Genomic DNA, 21,801 nt, shown 5'->3' with positions numbered 1-21,801 from the left:
AAAAAAAATACAGAACGATTTGTTTCGTCACTTTGACCGGAATCATTCATGGGCCTTCTGTCCGAATTGCATGGTATATAAAAATGGAACTTCTTCTGAATATGTTATGATTAACATTTTTAAATTTTAAAATCGTCATGGGTATCCGCGTTCGTCTGTGATCGCCTTGCGCGTCCACATTTCTCCGTGCGCAGTGTGCTCTAACTTAAACAGGTTCATCAGAGCAACGATTTCCAAATTGGGAGGTGCCTCTATTATGTTAGTTACATATGTTTATAACATAATAAAATGAAATAATATATACTTATACGTTAACTGAAAACCAGTCAAACGCATGCAATTTTTACTAACCTATTCTTAGTTTAGAATCGATTTTTTACTAGTCTCTTCTTACTTCACTTATTGATTGGTTACAAGAGAAAATCCAAGTAAAGATACAAAGTAGGAATATAAGCGATAGGGAATGAGGAAGTAGAAATTTCGGGACAAGAAAATACGATTCATCCTATTCATCAATGATATATGTATGTACAAGTGCTATTTATTATAAATGGCTTGGAAAGAACAATGAAGATAGTATGAGACCAAGTAAATTTAAACAGCACCTTGAAACTATGAACTCTGAATACGTTGGTTAATCCAAAGAATTTTTTCAAATAAAATTGTATCAGTTTAATAAACATATAACTGCTAACCAGCAGAATAGACTAGTGGTTTGCATAAAATGCTTTGAAAAAAGTGGTCACGGGTTCAAAACCCACTGGTTTCTGCTGGCCAGACTATGGATTTGTGACTCCAGGTCGATCGTTTCCCATCAGAATTTACCAATTTATCTGATTTTCATTGAAACGGTTCCAACAAATTGGCAATCTTACCCATTTTATCATAAATCTCGAGTTATCATCAATCTCGAATTTTGCTGAATTGTATAAAATGCTGCAAATTTACACATTTTGACTATTAATGTCTTTGTGGGTGTTAATTGATATTTACTGAATTTTGCTGAATCGTTTAAAAAATATGCTATAAATTTACAAATTTGACAATAGATGTCTCTGTGGATGTTAATTGATATGTATTTACTTTGTATAATAATACATGTATCAAACGTACAATGTTTCTAGCCAGGTAGGCGGATTGGGGTTACCTGTAAGGCCTCTCTGGTATAAATAAAATAAAAAATATACAAACGTTCAGGAAAATAGTTTCTGTTTTATCAAAATGAATTGCTAACATCATCTACAGTTTCTTACAGAATCGCTAACCATAAAAAACCACAGCAAATACCAATGCTAATAATACAATTGAAAGAAGAATTTTATTGATGTCAATTATGTATATTTGTTAAATATATTTTTATTATTAAAAAAGTGTTTGTATTATTTTATGAAATAAAGAGGTACGGGAGGGAGGCACCAAGATTATTATCCATTTATAGTTTTGGACCATTGTGGCATTACAGGAAGAACCTAATGCGCCACAAAGGCCTACATTTGATAAAGAAGAAAAATAAAAGAAAAGTAAAATACATAAAATTAAAAGGAAAAAGCAAAAGTAGAAAAACATGATAAGATAAAATAAAATAACAAAAGAAAAATAGTACACAATACAATAATACAATGAACAAAGGTGTAAAAATCAAAAATAAAATCCTCAAATCCTATTCTTAGTTTCACATTGAACAAAAGAAACATAGTACTTAATTTTTTTTTTTCAGAGAGGAGCCCTGGGTATCAATAAGTTTGGAAACCACTGTATTAGAACAGAGCATCGCAGCCCGAGTGACGCGGTATTTTTAGTGCCGCGAGCACCATTTCGATCTAGCGCGTGCGAGTGAGATCGCGGGTGAGGGAAAAAATCACGAGAAATAGTCACCTATGTATGTATGTACGGACTAGCTAGCGACTGACGATGAAGTACGTAGATGACAAACTCTACGAGTCTTAAACAATGTGTGCGACGAATATCAAAAGGTTGCGTTGCTCTGCATTAGAGTACCAAATTTAAATGTTAATAAAAAAACATACATATTTACATATATAGTAAATGAAACCAATAAAAATCTTGTAAAAAGAAGATGATCTTATACCAAAGTAAGAATTATTGAAGTTAAACATCCAATATTTAAATTGAATTTTCCTCGTTTGTTAAATTTAGTGCGGTTGTGGTGTTTACAAGCTGCGTTCAGGCGCTTTAGCGAGGCGTTCAGGGGTCATCAACTGCGGTACCGCGGACTTTTAATTGATGACCCTTCCCGAAGGCCGTTATCCTAATAAAGCGCGTGAGTTATTAACCACTGCGTTGCAAATTAAACGGCCCGACAGGTGCGACACACCTTTTTCTCATCGCGAATTTAAAATACGTTTGCACGCGTGCGCTCCATAACGATCGGTTAAGTTGACCGGAAATGTTTCACGTGGACACGCGTTCACTTTTCAGTCGAAGCTGTCGTATGATGAAATTCGAATTGAATGGACATGAAAAAATACTGTACAAAAAATGATTATTTATATCAATTCGAACACCGATGATACACGGTATCTGCTTACACCTATATTTTCTCGCGTCAATGAGTTATTACTGTATTTCTCAGAATTAAACGAGTTATCACTTCGAAAATGCAAAATAAATATAATAAGTTATTCGAACTTTTCAATTATTGATACATGTTTGTGTCATTTTGTACAATAATACATTGCTACCCTTCTATAATAACAGTATTATATAAATTTTATTGAAATGAATTTAATTATTTATGAATTTTCGGTCTCCGTGACGGGCCGGAATGTGAAATTACCGAAAACGCAAATATCGGAAGGCAAAGATCGAAAATCGAAAGATCTTAAGTCGAAAGATAAAAAAAAGGGTGCATGGTAAACGGTACATACTCACTTAATTTGCGCGAGCAGGATACAACAGGAACAAGAGGAACAGGCTTTTCCTCCCGTATTAATGTGCGCGCGCAGAATACGGGAGGAAACGCCTGTTCCTCTTGTATCCTGCTCGCGCAAATTAAGTGAGTATGTACGTGAGTACGTACCTTTTACCATGCACCCTTTTTTTATCTTTGACTTAAGATCTTTCGATTTTTGATTTTTGCCTTCCGATATTTGCGTTTTCGGTAATTTCACATTCCGGCCCGTGAGGTAGACCCATGAATTTGATGTGTTATATGTATATACGAGGAGAGGCTAGTGAGTTAATGTTATTTATAGCTTAAAATATATGTAGAAAGTTACAGCTAAGCTTTGTGATTATTTATAACTAGCTGTATTACCCGGCTTCGCTCAGTGTTTATAATATAAACCGCTTAAACATGACTAAGCTAATTTAATTAAAAAAAAAAAAAAATTAAAAAAAAATTTAAAAATTAAAAAAAAAAATAAAAAAAAAAAATAAAAAAAAAATCAAAAAAAAAAAATTAAAAAAAAATCAAAAAAAAAAAATTAAAAAAAAAATTAAAAAAAAATAAAAAAAAAATTAAAAAAAATTTTTTTAAAAAATCAAAAAAAAAAAATCAAATTTTTTTTTTGCCTTCTAGGGCTTCGCCCTCGGCGCCCCCCTGAGCCTTTGCCTTCTAGGGCTTCGCCCCTCCACGCCCCATGAGCAATTGCCGTTTAGGGCTTCGCCCCCCTTAGTTAATGCCTTTTAGGGCTTCGCCCCTCCGCACCCCCATGATTAAATGCCGTCTAGGGCTTCGCCCCCCTTAGTTAATGCCTTTTAGGGCTTCGCCCCCCGCGCCCCCAAGATTAATTGCCGTTTAGGGCTTCGCCCCCCTTAGTTAATGCCTTTTAGGGCTTCGCCCCTCCGCGCCCCCATGATTAAATGCCGTCTAAGGCTTCGCTCCCATGATCAGTTGCCTTTTAGGGCTTCGCCCCCCACGCCCCCAAGAATAATTGCCGTTTAGGGCTTCGCCCCCCTTAGTTAATGCCTTTTAGGGCTTCGCCCCTCCGCGCCCCCATGATTAAATGCCGTCTAAGGCTTCGCCCCCATGATCAGTTGCCTTTTAGGGCTTCGCCCCCCGCGCCCCCAAGATTAATTGCCGTTTAGGGCTTCGCCCCCCTTAGTTAATGCCTTTTAGGGCTTCGCCCCTCCGCGCCCCCACGATTAAATGCCGTCTAAGGCTTCGCCCCCATGATCAGTTGCCTTTTAGGGCTTCGCCCCTCCGCGCCCCCATGATTAATTGCCGTCTAGGGCTTCGCCCCCCTTAGTTAATGCCTATTAGGGCTTGCGCCCCATGAGGCTGGGCCCCCCGGGCCCCCTTCGGGGCCCCACGGGGCTGCGCCCCTTGTGGCGCCCCCTTTTGAGCCCCATGGGGCTGCGCCCCATGAGGCTGGGCCCCCCGGGCCCCCTTCGGGGCCCCACGGGGCTGCGCCCCTTGTGGCGCCCCCTTTTGAGCCCCATGAGGCTGGGCCCCCCGGGCCCCCTTCGGGGCCCCACGGGGCTGCGCCCCTTGTGGCGCCCCCTTTTGAGCCTCATGGGGCTGCGCCCCATGAGGCTGGGCCCCCCGGGCCCCCTTCGGGGCCCCACGGGGCTGCGCCCCTTGTGGCGCCCCCTTTTGAGCCCCATGGGGCTGCGCCCCATGAGGCTGGGCCCCCCGCGCCCCCTTCGGGGCTTCACGGGGCTGCGCCCCTTGTGGCACCCCCTTTTGAGCCCCATGGGGCTGCGCCCCATGAGGCTGGGGCCCCACGGGGCTGCGCCCCTTGTGGCGCCCCCTTTTGAGCCCCATGAGGCTGGGCCCCCCGGGCCCCCTTCGGGGCCCCACGGGGCTGCGCCCCTTGTGGCGCCCCCTTTTGAGCCTCATGGGGCTGCGCCCCATGAGGCTGGGCCCCCCGGGCCCCCTTCGGGGCCCCACGGGGCTGCGCCCCTTGTGGCGCCCCCTTTTGAGCCCCATGGGGCTGCGCCCCATGAGGCTGGGCCCCCCGCGCCCCCTTCGGGGCTTCACGGGGCTGCGCCCCTTGTGGCACCCCCTTTTGAGCCCCATGGGGCTGCGCCCCATGAGGCTGGGCCCCACGGGGCTGCGCCCCTTGTGGCGCCCCCTTTTGAGCCCCATGGGGCTGCGCCCCATGAGGCTGGGCCCCCCGGGCCCCCTTCGGGGCCCCACGGGGCTGCGCCCCTTGTGGCGCCCCCTTTTGAGCCCCATGGGGCTGCGCCCCATGAGGCTGGGCCCCCCGGGCCCCCTTCGGGGCCCCACGGGGCTGCGCCCCTTGTGGCGCCCCCTTTTGAGCCTCATGGGGCTGCGCCCCATGAGGCTGGGCCCCCCGGGCCCCCTTCGGGGCCCCACGGGGCTGCGCCCCTTGTGGCGCCCCCTTTTGAGCCCCATGGGGCTGCGCCCCATGAGGCTGGGCCCCCCGCGCCCCCTTCGGGGCTTCACGGGGCTGCGCCCCTTGTGGCACCCCCTTTTGAGCCCCATGGGGCTGCGCCCCATGAGGCTGGGGCCCCACGGGGCTGCGCCCCTTGTGGCGCCCCCTTTTGAGCCCCATGCCCCCCCTTAATTAATGCGCCCCCCCTTAGTTAATGCCTGTTAGGGCTTCGCCCCCCGCGCCCCCAAGATTAATTGCCGTTTAGGGCTTCGCCCCCCTTAGTTAATGCCTTTTAGGGCTTCGCCCCTCCGCGCCCCCATGATTAAATGCCGTCTAAGGCTTCGCTCCCATGATCAGTTGCCTTTTAGGGCTTCGCCCCCCACGCCCCCAAGAATAATTGCCGTTTAGGGCTTCGCCCCCCTTAGTTAATGCCTTTTAGGGCTTCGCCCCTCCGCGCCCCCATGATTAAATGCCGTCTAAGGCTTCGCCCCCATGATCAGTTGCCTTTTAGGGCTTCGCCCCCCGCGCCCCCAAGATTAATTGCCGTTTAGGGCTTCGCCCCCCTTAGTTAATGCCTTTTAGGGCTTCGCCCCTCCGCGCCCCCATGATTAAATGCCGTCTAAGGCTTCGCCCCCATGATCAGTTGCCTTTTAGGGCTTCGCCCCCCGCGCCCCCAAGATTAATTGCCGTCTAGGGCTTCGCCCCCCCTAGTTAATGCCTTTTAGGGCTTCGCCCCCCGCGCCCCCAAGATTAATTGCCGTTTAGGGCTTCGCCCCCCTTAGTTAATGCCTTTTAGGGCTTCGCCCCTCCGCGCCCCCATGATTAAATGCCGTCTAAGGCTTCGCCCCCATGATCAGTTGCCTTTTAGGGCTTCGCCCCCCGCGCCCCCAAGATTAATTGCCGTTTAGGGCTTCGCCCCCCTTAGTTAATGCCTTTTAGGGCTTCGCCCCTCCGCACCCCCATGATTAAATGCCGTCTAGGGCTTCGCCCCCCTTAGTTAATGCCTTTTAGGGCTTCGCCCCCCGCGCCCCCAAGATTAATTGCCGTTTAGGGCTTCGCCCCCCTTAGTTAATGCCTTTTAGGGCTTCGCCCCTCCGCGCCCCCATGATTAAATGCCGTCTAAGGCTTCGCTCCCATGATCAGTTGCCTTTTAGGGCTTCGCCCCCCGCGCCCCCAAGATTAATTGCCGTTTAGGGCTTCGCCCCCCTTAGTTAATGCCTTTTAGGGCTTCGCCCCTCCGCGCCCCCATGATTAAATGCCGTCTAAGGCTTCGCCCCCATGATCAGTTGCCTTTTAGGGCTTCGCCCCCCGCGCCCCCAAGATTAATTGCCGTTTAGGGCTTCGCCCCCCTTAGTTAATGCCTTTTAGGGCTTCGCCCCTCTGCGCCCCCATGATTAAATGCCGTCTAAGGCTTCGCCCCCATGATCAGTTGCCTTTTAGGGCTTCGCCCCTCCGCGCCCCCATGATAAATTGCCGTCTAGGGCTTCGCCCCCCTTAGTTAATGCCTATTAGGGCTTGCGCCCCATGAGGCTGGGCCCCCCGGGCCCCCTTCGGGGCCCCACGGGGCTGCGCCCCTTGTGGCGCCCCCTTTTGAGCCCCATGGGGCTGCGCCCCATGAGGCTGGGCCCCACGGGGCTGCGCCCCTTGTGGCGCCCCCTTTTGAGCCTCATGGGGCTGCGCCCCATGAGGCTGGGGCCCCACGGGGCTGCGCCCCTTGTGGCGCCCCCTTTTGAGCCCCATGGGGCTGCGCCCCATGAGGCTGGGCCCCCCGCGCCCCCTTCGGGGCTTCACGGGGCTGCGCCCCTTGTGGCACCCCCTTTTGAGCCCCATGGGGCTGCGCCCCATGAGGCTGGGCCCCCCGGGCCCCCTTCGGGGCCCCACGGGGCTGCGCCCCTTGTGGCGCCCCCTTTTGAGCCCCATGGGGCTGCGCCCCATGAGGCTGGGCCCCCCGGGCCCCCTTCGGGGCCCCACGGGGCTGCGCCCCTTGTGGCGCCCCCTTTTGAACCTCATGGGGCTGCGCCCCATGAGGCTGGGCCCCACGGGGCTGCGCCCCTTGTGGCGCCCCCTTTTGAGCCCCATGAGGCTGGGCCCCCCGCGCCCCCTTCGGGGCTTCACGGGGCTGCGCCCCTTGTGGCACCCCCTTTTGAGCCCCATGGGGCTGCGCCCCATGAGGCTGGGGCCCCACGGGGCTGCGCCCCTTGTGGCGCCCCCTTTTGAGCCCCACGGGGCTGCGCCCCTTGTGGCGCCCCTGGCGGGGCCCCATGAAGCTACTCGCCTTGCGCCCCCGCGGGGGTGAATCCATTGAAACGAAAAAAAAAATCGGCGCCCATGGATCGAAAAAAAAAAAAAATCGAATCACGTGTTCGATGACGTCACCGATCTACGGACGAAGACGACGAAGACGACGAAGACGACGACGACGACGACCAAGGATATTTACATACAAAGTCTCTTTCCAAATTATAGATTAGATAACATCTATAATTTGGAAAGAGACTTTGTATATATGTATGTATGTATGTATCCTTCGTCGTCGTCGTCCGTAGATCGGTGACGTCATCGAACACGTGATTCGATTTTTTTTTTTCGATCCATAGGCGCCGATTTGTTTTTTTCGATTCAATGGATTCACCCCCGCGGGGGCGCAAGGCGAGTAGATTCATGGGGCCCCGCCAGGGGCGCCACAAGGGGCGCAGCCCCGTGGGGCCCCGAAGGGGCCGCAGCCTTATGGGGCCACGAAGGGGGCGCAGGGGGGCGCAGCCTCATGGGGCCCCAAAGGGGGCGCAGCTTTATGGGGCGCAGCCTGATCGGGCGCAGCCTTATGGGGCGCAGCCTTATGGGGCGCAGTCTTATGGGGCGCAGCCTTATGGGGCGCTGCCTTATGGGGCGCAGCCTTAGGGGCGCAGCCTTATGGGGCGCCGCCTTATTGAGCTCAGCCGCATGGGGCCCCAAAGGGGGCGCAGCTTTATGGGGCGCAGCCTGATCGGGCGCAGCCTTATGGGGCGCTGCCTTATGGGGCGCAGCCTTATGGGGCGCCGCCTTATTGAGCTCAGCCACATGGGGCCCCGAAGGGGGCGCAGGGGGGCGCAGCCCCATGGGGCCCCAAAGGGGGCGCAGCTTTATGGGGCGCAGCCTTATGGGGCGCGGCCTTATGGGGCGCGGTCTTATGGGGCGCGGCCTTATGGGGCGCCGCCTTATGGGGCGCCGCCTTATGGAGCCTGATGGGGCGAAGCCCCATGGGGCGCAGCCTTATGAGGCGAAGCCCTAAACGGCAACTGATCATGGGGGCGCGGAGGGGCGAAGCCCTAAAAGGCAACTGATCATGGGGGCGTAGCCTTAGACGGCGTTTAATCATGGGGGCGCGGACGGGCGAAGCCCTAAAAGGCATTAACTAAGGGGGGCGAAGCCCTAAACGGCAATTAATCTTGGGGGCGCGGAGGGGCGAAGCCCTAAAAGGCATTAACTAAGGGGGGCGAAGTCCTAGACGGCATTTAATCATGGGGGCGACGTGGGGCGAAGCCCTAAAAGGCAACTGATCATGGGGGCGAAGCCCTATACGGCATTTAATCATGGGGGCGCGGAGGGGCGAAGCCCTAAAAGGCATCAGCTAAGGGGGGCGAAGCCTTAAACGGCAATTGCTCATGGGGGCGTGGAGGGGCGAAGCCCTAGAAGGCAAAGGCTCAGGGGGGCGCCGAGGGCGAAGCCCTAGAAGGCAAAAAAAATTTCGATTTATTTATTTTTTTATTTTTTTTTTATTTTTTTTTTTTATTTTTGTTTTATTTTTTTTTATTTTTTTTTTCAAATTTTTAAAAAAAATTTTTAATTATTTTTTTTAATTAAATGTTTACTATTAGCTTAGTCATGTTTAAGTGGTTTATATTATAAATACTGACCGAAGCCGGGTAATACAGCTAGTTTATTATAAAATAGAAGCATACACAATCTAGAATTTTAAACAATCATGAATTATATACTTTATCTATGTACGTAGTAGATGAAGTTTTGTGATCATGCGAAAATTCGAACTCGAGATTTTTTTTATTTGAACTCAGTATCGATCTCTGATCACGTTTTCATGATCTAGAAAAAATGTGTGTCTGTGTATTTTGGGGCCTTTCTTAATAATGCAAGTACGTGTTTCAAAAAATCATAAAATTGCATACAGCCGATTTCAAAGTTGCATTTGGTATAAATGTGTCTATTTATGATTGGGTTATTTCATTAGTCCACATATTTTTCCTTAATGTGGGATTTTATGTGTGTGAGTGAATTATGTAATGAGTAATGTTGAGGAGTGGTCTACAGGCAGTGGTACACATGAGTAGAGGTAGTACCGGAAGCGTGCCGTTTATTGTTCAATTGTTGTAAATGCTTTGTAAAAAGGGTTCGCGGCAAACATTTAACAATGCATTTACAACATTTGAACAATAAACGGCCCCTTCAGGGTCCGGGCTTTACACATGAGTGTTATATTGTTAGCAGTTGGCACCCCAGAGACCGGTTGACAGCAGTGGAGTGGGTCGGCCGCTGCCGGCACGGCCGGGCTGTATACCGGATGTACGTTATCATATATATAAAGACGGTAATCTGTGTGTGTGTGTGGGTGTGTGTGTGTGTGTGTGTAGGTGTGTGTGTGTGTGTGTGTGTGTGTGTGTGTGTGTCCTATGTAACTCTCGCCGAACATAATGAATGAATCGATAAAAATCGATAAATTAATTTTTCGACGAGACGTCTTTGTCGCGACTCGAACCGATCACCCCAAATAGCCTGAATATGGGTCTAAATTGAGCTAATGGTCACGTGCACACGCCAAATCCAATTCTTCATTTCGCCTTTTTTTTTTAAACATTAATTGAAATATTCCTTCTCGCCATATAAAAATACGTAATTATAATAATTTTATTTAGCGAGGTTTCGAACCATTTTTTTTCTTTTCATATAAAACAATTAAATATATATTTTTAATTGAAATTATTGAAATTAATTTATATTTTAGCGATATTTGAAAAATAAAATTAATTCCAGATCGCGGGGTCGAGCTGGGGTCCTTGGGCTCAGAACATTCACGCTAACCATTAGACTACGGTCTCGATAGAAAAAATGCTCTAAATTACGTACATAATATTCGATTACCCTTTACAAGTATGGGGAACCAATCATTCGCGTATCTTCGGCTTTCGTCGACAATCGACAATCGACTTCGGCTTTCGTCAACAATCGAAAAAAATTTTTTTTTTCATTTTTTTCATATTTTTCATATTTTTCATTTTTTTCATATTTTTCATTTTTTTCATATTTTTCATTATTTTCAGTTTTTTCAGTTTTTTTCAGTTTTTTTCATTTTTTTTCATTTTTTTTCATTTTTTTCAAATTTTTCATCTATTTCATTATTTCCATTTTTTCATTTTTTTTCATTATTTTCAGTTTTTTAATTTTTTTCAAATTTTTCATTTTTTTCATTTTTTTCATAAAATTCGTAATTTATTTAGTTATTTTTTATGTTCAGATTTAAGATTTATACTTAAGGAAGCTCTCAACGGCTTTTATTTTGAAAATAATCACGAGAACGCCAAAAAAATGTAAATTTTCTGAAAATAACGTTTCCCCATCAAACACGCTTTGTATAGGGACCTTCAGGCGAAATCACGACTTTGAATTCTCTTTAATCAGTCAAAGCTTATCGAATCAAATAATGTTCAACACGTGAATATTGAGCGTTTTTTAAATAGTGAAATATTTGAAAAAAGTCGAGATAAATCGAATGGTTTGTTTTGATACGTTTGATAAACGTATTTTGATACGACGAAAGTTTTTCACTAGGTCCATCGATGGAAATCCAAATTTCGCGTTTTTCACTCCAGCCTAATGTATGTTTGTACATATACATATATGTATGTACATGCATACGTATCTGGGTGAAAGGTAATTTTAACTGTTCGCATTATAAAAGGTATTAAATTTCGTTGTCGGGCTTTGGTGCGTTGTCATTTGATTCAAGACAGGTATAATCAACAATATACATAATTGATCAATAAATATTTATTTTACAAACTTAACCGAACTCCAGAGCGTATGCTCCCCTTTACATTTATAGCCGTAATCAAGGGTAACTTCATTAGACTGTAAATTTTTACGATCGTACACATTAATATAAAGTAACGACGCATAAATATATGTAAATAAATAGGTGACATCCATGGGACAATTTCCAAAATCGTATAATACCAATTTGCAAGACCACACATGCATATGTATTAACCTGTTTCTTTTATTTATTTATGAATATTGTTCCGACTTTTGTAATGACGTGTGGCAAACAGTCTTATTAACTGATTGTCGATTGGCATTATTGACGAGTTGGCATTAGTGTCGGCCCAAGCGGAAATACGCGACGGTCGACAGAGTCACCGAGTAGACGGCGTACGGACAGCTTGTGTTCCGTACGCTCCGCTGGCCCACCACGTGCAAATTTTACATTTCAATAAACTACATCAAACCATTATCGAAGTCTTTTCCATGATGGTCCTTCGAACCGGATACCAGTAACCTAGGCCACAACACCAAACGGACAAACCAATAGGAAAAAACGTGGTCGAGAAAAAATGGATGTCAATTAAGAAATCGGTATCGTTCCTTTGTTACTATCCATACCTTTCCAATACTAATAACATGTTTGCTTCTATTTCAGCAATATATTGATTGATGTACAGAGGTACATGACCGCGTGATTGACGCAGAAAATATATAAATAAAAACATAACCTACAAAGACGCATGGGACACAGAGGTAATCCAAAATTATCGGAACGATCACATAAACATCGTAAAGGATATTCAAGTAAGTGAATGTATTCAATCTCAGGCAATCTGTTCAAAAGGCAATCATGTGGGTAGGTCAGTTTTTAAAATATGTTTTAAAGTATAACAATAAATTAACGCGATTGTATAAAATAATATCGCGCTACGAAGGAATGTTTCATCGGTCGCATCGAATTTCGTATTAAAAGTGTAAAATCAGATGTAGTGTAAAATTAGCAAAGCACGTGTGGAATTATACTTGTAGCCCCAAAGTGGCTTAAACCAAGTACATACCGGTATATTCATATCGGTAGATCTTTGTTTCTTAATGTGTGTAGAAACACCCTCTCCCCCCCCCCCCTTCCACGATAAATGTGGAATTATACTTGTAGCCCCAAAGTGGCTTAAACCAAGTACATACCGGTATATTCATATCGGTAGATCTTTGTTTCTTAATGTGTGTAGAAACACCCTCCCCCCCCCCCCCTTCCACAATAAATGTGGAATTACACTTGTAGCCCCAAAGTGGCTTAAACCAAGTACGTACCGGTATACTCATATCGGTAGATCTTTGTTTCTTAATGTGTGTAGAAACACCCTCCCCCCCCCCCCCTTCCACGATAAATGTGGAATTATACTTGTAGCCCCAAAGTGGCTTAAACCAAGTACATACCGGTATATGCATATCGGTAGATCTTTGTTTCTTAATGTGTGTAGAAACTTTCTCCCCCCTCCCCCCTCCACAATAAATGTGGAATTATACTTGTAGCCCCAAAGTGGCTTAAACCAAGTACATACCGGTATATTCATATCGGTAGATCTTTGTTTCTTAATGTGTGTAGAAACACCCTCCCCCCCCCCCCTTCCACGATAAATGTGGAATTATACTTGTAGCCCCAAAGTGGCTTAAACCAAGTACATACCGGTATATTCATATCGGTAGATCTTTGTTTCTTAATGTGTGTAGAAACACCCTCCCCCCCCCCCCCTTCCACGATAAATGTGGAATTACACTTGTAGCCCCAAAGTGGATTAAATCAAGTACATACCGGCATATTCATACATCGGTAGATCTCTTTGTTTCATAATGTGTGATGAAACAGTGGTGATTTAAAATAAATCACAAGACTTGTAGCCCCAAAGTGGTTTAAATCAAGCACCCACCAATTTAGGGTTGTAATTTCTTCCAAAATATGTTGGATAGATTCTGGTGATAATAGTTAAAGTAGAATATTAAGATTCACGGTTAATCATTGAATATTATTACCTTATCTCTACGAATAGTTCAATTGACAGCTATAGTAGAGAACAACTGTATTTATGAGACGAAATAGTGCAACTTTCTGAAACAAATGTCAAGTGCTGAAAACGAGGAAATAGAAGCTTCGACTTCCCAGTCGCATAAAGGTCGAAATCCAACTAGGGACGTAGAACCTATTAGAGACAGGTCAAGCTCTAGAATACATCAGACTCGAAGTCAGACTCAATCGATAGAAATATTAGCGAAGGAAAATAAAGTAGAAGTCATAATGACGTCAATAGAATTAAGGTATTCAGGCGCGGTACAAAGACTAAAAGGAAAAATAGATAAATCCTCCGAATTAGATGAAGGACAGTATCAAACCATTAAAGAAGCATACGATTATGTCCGAAAACTCCATTACGAGTATTTAGATAACCTTACAGACATACCGAAAGCGGCCAAAATAGACGAAGAGTACGATGCAATTACAATAACAGTTAAAAATCTTAAAGCAGCATTAGATTGCCAATCCTTTCAAGATAGTAAACTAAAGGTAGAGCAAGCAACAATTAAATTTGCTAGAGATAAGTTACCGACGTTAACCATTCCCACATTTCAGGGAGATCCATCTGAATGGCAATCGTTTCAACAAGCTTTTAAGAATATAATAGGAAACAAAACGGAATATTCGAATGTCACGAAATTGCAATATTTGCATCAATCCTTAATCGGTCCCGCTTTGGCAGCTGTATCAGGTTTAGATATTAGCTCAGACAATTACGAAATAGCTTGGAGTATTTTAGACAAGCAATATAATTTACCAAGACTTAATCTCAAAACTAGGATTAATTCACTTTGTGACTTAAAATTAATCACAAGAGAATCACATATCGAATTGAGAAATCTATTGAATCAGGTAACAGTGTGTATTAAAAACATTGAATCGTTGGGTTACGCGAGAGAAATTTTAGATCCATGGGTAACATGTTTAGTTCTAAGGAAATTACCTTTTAATATAGTAAGAGACTGGGAAATATCGCTGGTTAGCAGAGAAATGCCACCATATGAAAGTTTAGAGACATTCTTGCAGAATAGATGTAATGTATTACAATCTACTGCATCTGTAACTACGGTGAAGGAATTCCCTCATAGTCGTCAAAGAATCATGAGAACTCATGTCGCGAACAAAAACCCATCAAGTAAGGTAAACGCATGCGCATTCTGTCGAAATAATCATTTCATAGGCAAATGTGATAAATTCAAAGCAAAATCCAGTATGGAAAGAAATGAATTCGTTAAATCTAATAACATGTGTTTTAAATGTTTAAATTCATCGCATAAGATAACAAATTGCAAGTCTAACTATAATTGCTTAAGGTGCAAACAAAACCATCACACTTTGTTGCATCAGGACGATACATTTAGTTCCAATAATACGGGAAGGAAGTCAATTAATGCTCATTCTACTCATTTCTCTCAAAGGGAGATAATTTTACCGACGGTACAAGTAGACATTATAACGTCCAATGGAACGGTCGTTAAGGGTCGCACATTATTAGATTCCGGCTCACAAGTCAACTATGTTACCACATCTTTTGCTAAGAAGAATAACTTCAAATTAGAGAAAATCTCTCAAAAAATTGTAGGTATCGCTAATCAAGAAAGTAGCATTCGTCACATCACCAAGGTGACCATAAGGTCTTCAACCACTAATTACTCAACCAAAGTGTTGTGTTTGGTATTACCAGAAATTACTGGCGAAATTCCAACTGTGAAACTGGATCAACAGTTAATTTCAATACCAGCGGGAATCAAGTTATCAGATCCCCTTTGGAATAAACCGACGCCAATCGATTTATTGCTCGGCGCCGAGATTTGCGTTCATGCTATGAAAGCAGGAACCATCCAGTTAGGAAAAGGTATGCCTATCTTAAAGGATACCGAATTCGGATGGACAATAGTTGGTCCATATCCCGAAGTAAATAATGCTCCAGGGAAGAGCCACATAGGCTTAAGTCAATTAGACAGTCACATTCAAAACTTTTGGATGATAGACCAGGTTCCTATGGTAAAACATCAATCTCTTGAGGAGAAAAGATGTGAGGAACATTTCCAAGCACACACATCACGAGATAAAAACGGTAGATTTTGTGTAGCTTTACCATATAAAAATTCCCCGGTAGTATTAGGAAGTTCATTGCACATTGCGGAGAAAAGACACAAAACTTTGGAAAGACGTTTTTTAGCCAATAATAATTTAAAAATGGAATACAATAAAGTTTTAGAAGAGTACATAAATTTAGGACATATGTCAGAGTGTGAACCTCCGGAGGCACATGAGGTTCATTGTTATTTACCTCATCACGTCGTGGTTAAGGAGTCTAGCCTTACCACTAAATATCGTGTAGTTTTTGATGCGTCCGCAAAGACAACGTCTAATATCTCACTAAATAATATTTTGATGGTGGGACCTAATGTCCAATCAGATTTGTTAAGTTTACTACTCAACTTTCGACTCCATAAATACGTGATTACTGCGGATATTAAGCAGATGTACCGACAGATTCAAATAGCAGAGAAAAATAAAAATGTACAACGAATCATTTGGCGAACAGATCCCCAGAGTAAATTCAAGCATTACAAGCTTAATACAGTAACATTCGGAACTGCTTCAGCCCCATTTTTAGCTACTAGATGTCTAAATCAGTTAGCAGAGGAGAATAGAAACAAATATCCCATCGCTAGTAAAGTGATCGAACGTGATTTTTATGTTGATGATTTGCTCACGGGAACTAATACTATTGAAGCTGGTAAATTATTAAAGGTTCAACTGGAAACCATATTATTATCAGCCGGTATGCCCTTAAGCAAATGGACATCGAACAACTCCGATATAATCACGGATGTTAAAGCTGACGATTGTTCAGATTTTAACTTCTCTAACGAATCACACAAAACTTTAGGTTTATTTTGGAAACCGCGGGAAGACGTTTTTGTATTTAAGGTTCAAACCGAAGTCGAGACTGAAAATATAACAAAAAGAAACTTTTTATCAGTAATTAGTCAGATCTTCGACCCATTAGGACTATTATCTCCATTGTTAATTAATTATAAGATATTAATGCAATCTGTCTGGCAACAAACCATTGGTTGGGATGAATTCATTCCTCAGACAATCTTCAAAAAATGGAAAGATTGTCAATTATCCAATACAGTCATGAAACTTTATAAAATTCCTAGATTGATAATACTAAATAATGTCATTAATATACAGGCACACGGATTTTGTGACGCATCCGAGAAAGCTTATGGTGCTTGTATTTATGTAAAATGTACTGATCAATTGGGAAATTCCAAATGTCATCTTGTGTGTTCTCGTTCGAGAGTCGCTCCGCTCAGTTTTGTAACTATTCCGCGTTTAGAGCTGTGCTCCGCTATGTTATTATCAAAGTTAATGAAGTCAACAATAGACCAATTAACAATTCATATTAATGAAAAATATTATTGGACGGATTCAACCGTCGCATTGCATTGGATTAGAGGAGAGTCATGTAAATGGACCACCTTCGTTGCCAATCGAGTGGCCGAAATCCAATCAATATCTCAACCCATTGAGTGGTACCATGTCTCCTCTACAGACAATCCAGCAGATTTAATTTCTCGAGGGACTCAACCATCAGAATTAAATCATAATTCGTTATGGTGGGACGGCCCTAGTTGGTTGAAATTAGACGAATCACGATGGCCTCGAAGACCTCCTGAGATCACAATAGATCTTCCAGAGAGAAGGGTAGTCACTAACGCTACCCTTGTGAGGGAAAATAATTGGATAGATAAACATTCTCATCTTCCAAGACTCCTTCGAGTTTTATCATATGTTCGTCGGCCACTAAGGAATAAACAATTAAACGTTAAAGAAAATAACGAACCGTCCGCTTTAGAATTAAAAGATGCTTTAAATAATTTGATAAGGTTATCGCAAATGGAATCATTTCCATTGGAATATCGTTTGCTGAGCAAGGGACATCCAATTCCCAGTAGCAGTAAATTAGCTAAATTGTCCCCTCTATTCCACGAGAATTTAATTTGTGTTGGAAGTAGACTTCCTCTGGGAACAACTCTATCAACGTCACCCATTATCTTGTCAAATAAGCATAAACTTACACACATGATTGTCCGAGATGCGCACTTGAAATATATTCACTTGGGTACTCAAGCCTTACTGTCGTTATTGCGGCAGACCTATTGGCCATTGGCCGGACATAATACTGTCAAAGGAGTGGTGCGTTCATGTGTCATTTGTTTCAGAAATAAACCACTGTCACACAATAGATTAATGGGATTACTCCCGCTTGAACGTACCACTGCGAATTTTCCTTTCAGTCATGTGGGGATAGATTTCGCAGGACCTTTTCCTGTGAAGAGTGGTTGCAATAAGAATTCTAAGATAATTAAGGGTTACGTTTGTGTCTTTGTGTGTTTTTCCAGTAAGGCAGTTCACTTGGAACTTGTCGGAGACTTAACGAGTTCAAATTTCTTAAATTGTTTAAGAAGATTCGTAGCCAGACGTGGCAGGCCCAATACGATATATTCCGACAATGCTACTAATTTTGTCGGTGCAAGTCGTGAACTCGTTAATTTAGTAAAATTAATTTACGAACGTCCTCATGAGGAGAAGCTACTACGGTATGTAGCCTCCGAAGGGATTCGTTGGAAGTTTAACCCGCCAAGGGCGCCTCACATGGGAGGGCTGTGGGAAGCAGCGGTTAAATCCATGAAGATTCATTTAAACAAGGTGTTAAAGGCCACCACCTTAAATTTCGAATCATTTTGTACGGTATTGACTCAAATAGAAGCTTGCATGAATTCCCGTCCTCTTAGTCCCTTGTCTTCGGATCCACTAGACCTTTTACCCCTCACACCTGGACATTTCTTAATTGGCAGATCCTTACTCGCTCTTCCAATGGAGGTTAAATATAACACTAATGTCCATGCCAATCTGCTTCAGATACAATTGACCACAGCAGCATTTTGGAAACGTTGGTCGGCGGAATATTTACATTCTTTGCAGTTACGACACAAATGGAAGAAGGACTCGAGCAACAATCTGAGTGTGGGTCAAATGGTCCTGTTAAAGGAGGAACACATGCTGCCAACCCGATGGGTCTTGGGTCGAGTCACTAAATTGTATCCCGGACCAGATGGCAGAGTTCGAGTCGTCGACGTCTTTACTGCCAGCGGAGAGTTTCGTCGGTCCAGTCATCTAGTGGCGCCATTGCCGATTCTACCACAAGGACCACTTGACAGGAAGGAAGATCAGCAAGAGGGAGGAGAAACAGCAGCTTCAATTCCGTCAACTTCGGTAGCTTAGTTTAACCCGAAGACACTACCCCCAACTCATATTACTTATTAGATGTAATCATGAGTTTAAATCAGTCAATGTTAATAGTAGTACTCCGTAATTCACTTTAATTGTGTTGTGTGTATAATTTAAGCTATTTTCATTTTAACATTCGGCAGTATATATCTCCGAATTTAATCTAATCATTTTGTCTTTATAATATAAGACTTGTCTCATGTCATCACTCGGAAGGATTATATCCGAGTTTAAAATAAACTGTTCAAATTTGACAGTTAAAATTAGATTCATGATTTGTTAATGTTAGTCTCCAAGCCACACTTAATGGAGCATCTTAAATTATTTCATGTCTACTTAATTATAACCTGCCGGGAGTCATCCGCAGGTCTTATGTTTCTTGTTATGAAAACATAAGTTAACTCTTACTGTTTATAGTATTTATGTGAATCATAGAATAAGTAAATATTATAATACTGAACATTTCGATGTAACGTAGAGACATCTATAATCATAGTTCGCCTTCATTTCCTGCTTGTAGGAATGAATGAATGACTTTCCAATTTACTTTTAATTTAGCAATGTTTGTGCTACTTGTTGATGAAATCAAGTTAACTTAGGAGCATTACACTCACTAATCAAGTTTAGTTGATCGGTAATAGCTGATCTGTCTTGACAACTGTAACAGTGTCAACATTGTATTGTCTAAGTTAACATCAAGATGAGGAATGCTTAAGTTTTAAACCATATACAGTCCACTCTCTCTTCTTTAAAGTAAACTTATCTTGTAATGCTTATTCACAGCTTCAAAGGAGATTTCAAAAACTTTAATGTAAATAGAAACAACATTCACCAGAGGTATACCTATAAGTTGAAATATTACTGAACCAATAAATTGATTTTATCCTCACACTGGATGAGGCAAAGGTTTCATTATTCACCCTCTATTTAATTATTTTAAGAGCTATGATTTATTGTAAACGACTCGTCAGTAATGCTGTAACTCTGTAGAATAACTGTATTGTTCAACAGTTTTCCTATGTGGGACTATGTTCCGACTTTTGTAATGACGTGTGGCAAACAGTCTTATTAACTGATTGTCGATTGGCATTATTGACGAGTTGGCATTAGTGTCGGCCCAAGCGGAAATACGCGACGGTCGACAGAGTCACCGAGTAGACGGCGTACGGACAGCTTGTGTTCCGTACGCTCCGCTGGCCCACCACGTGCAAATTTTACATTTCAATAAACTACATCAAACCATTATCGAAGTCTTTTCCAAATATCATATATGTATGTACATCAGTATGAAATGCTAGATTTTAAACGTGCACATTGAATAACGAAAATATAATTGTAATATGTATGTAAGTATGTATGTATATATAAACCGCGAATATCGCAAAAGTGAGCAGAAGGTGCTTTCACTTTTTGAAATTTCTGAAATATTACATCTTTAAGTATTTGTAAAATATAATAAGAACACGTTACGTGTATCTAAAACGATTTTTTACATATTAAAATCAAAGAGATTAAATTTTAAATAAATTATAAATGTTTGTATAATTTTCTTATTGCACATCTATCAAAGATAGTAAATCTGTCATTGGGTTTACCTAAATTTGTATGACGATTGAATTAGTTTTTGGCAAACCTATCAATATTCGTTTACTCGAACATATCATCGAGGCAATATTTTCATTGCTTGCAAGTGGTAAGCTTTCACTTTTTTTTGCGTTGTCTAAATATATTATATGTATAATATATGTATATATATATATATATATATATATATATATATATATATATATATATATATATATATATTATATATATATATATATATATATATATATATATATATATATATATATATATATATATATATATATATATATATATATATATATATATATATATAAATTAAATGCATACAAACGACTCGTCCGAATAACTAATCGCTCAACGATCTGTGATTTATCAATGCTTAAAAATCTTTATATCAATCGGCGACCGCTTCGCAGCGTATTATATGACTGAAATATGATAATTCCCGTTTTCGACATATCGTGTATGCACACGAGTTCGATGCAGTATTCAATCTCGTGGAAATATACGAAAAGTAATAAAAAAAAAAAAACAACACCATACTTGTTAAATATTTTATTCAGATAGTGTGAGAATTTTTTTTTCATATATCTCGTATCGAATTTCTTGAACGTTGAATATTAAAAATGTATTATATGTACATATACTATACAGGCATACATACATATATAAATTTTGTATTGAAAGTCACCGCTTATGAATTTTTAATAGTTTCATATCAGTTTTAAATATTATGATAATCTGTTAAATTATGGCTGACAACAAATTTCATTACAATATTAAGTTATCTTTCTTTGTATAATATTCAGCACACATACATGCACAGCAGGAACATGTTAGTTGTTTATATAACTAGAAATTAAAGTTCCATATTCCATAAACTGAAAACTTCCATCATATTTTCCAAAACAAATATTTGCACGAAAAACAAAAAGTAATTTTTCAAATTAAATTTAATAATCTAATATATAATTTCGAAAGAGACTTTGTATGTAGGGTTCAATGTAAGGTTCAAAAATGTTTACTATCAGATTAGGTATGATTAAGGGGTTTATTTTACAAATATCAGCGAAGCCGGGTATAACCACTAGTTTCAAATAAACATGATAAATATCATGGATAGTCGATATAGTGTAGAGTGGTGGGTCACGTAGCTAGAAGAATTGACGAAAAGTGGAGAAAAGAAGTGCTGGTATGGTATTTAAGATAATTTAAAAAGTTACAAGAAAGTTGCAAAAAATGTGCGAGTTGAGATGGATGACCGTTGCTTAAAACAGAGACGAATGAAAGCGTGTTGGAGAGACCTTCATTCAGCAGTGGATAGTGAATGGCTGTAAATATTATTGATGATTTTTATATGTATTAATTTTGAATTTTGATGTAATTAATTTTGGCAATGTAATCAGAGAAAAAGATGCAGAATTCCAAATAAATCCTAATGTAGATGTAGAAGAGTCTTGGAAAATTTTTAAAGATCTCATAATTCGGTATGCC

The 21,801-nt window shown here is 42.1% G+C and overlaps 2 protein-coding genes across 3 annotated transcripts in view; one reads left to right on the top strand and one right to left on the bottom strand.

Annotated features, from left to right (window-relative positions):
• LOC143910667 (uncharacterized) overlaps window positions 1–11,805 on the top strand; it is a 384,446-nt gene extending 372,641 nt beyond the window's left edge. The window contains exon 2 of the mRNA XM_077429239.1: window positions 11,706–11,805. The gene's annotated coding sequence lies outside the window, so the exon portion shown is untranslated. The remainder of the gene's footprint in view (window positions 1–11,705) is intronic.
• LOC143910670 (anosmin-1-like) overlaps window positions 1–21,801 on the bottom strand; it is a 67,036-nt gene that overhangs the window by 10,394 nt on the left and 34,841 nt on the right. The window lies entirely within an intron of this gene.

The sequence above is a fragment of the Arctopsyche grandis genome, chromosome 4 (genome assembly GCF_051622035.1).
Source record: "Arctopsyche grandis isolate Sample6627 chromosome 4, ASM5162203v2, whole genome shotgun sequence".
NCBI lineage: Eukaryota > Metazoa > Arthropoda > Insecta > Trichoptera > Hydropsychidae > Arctopsyche > Arctopsyche grandis.
This window is presented reverse-complemented; position numbering and strand designations above follow the sequence as displayed.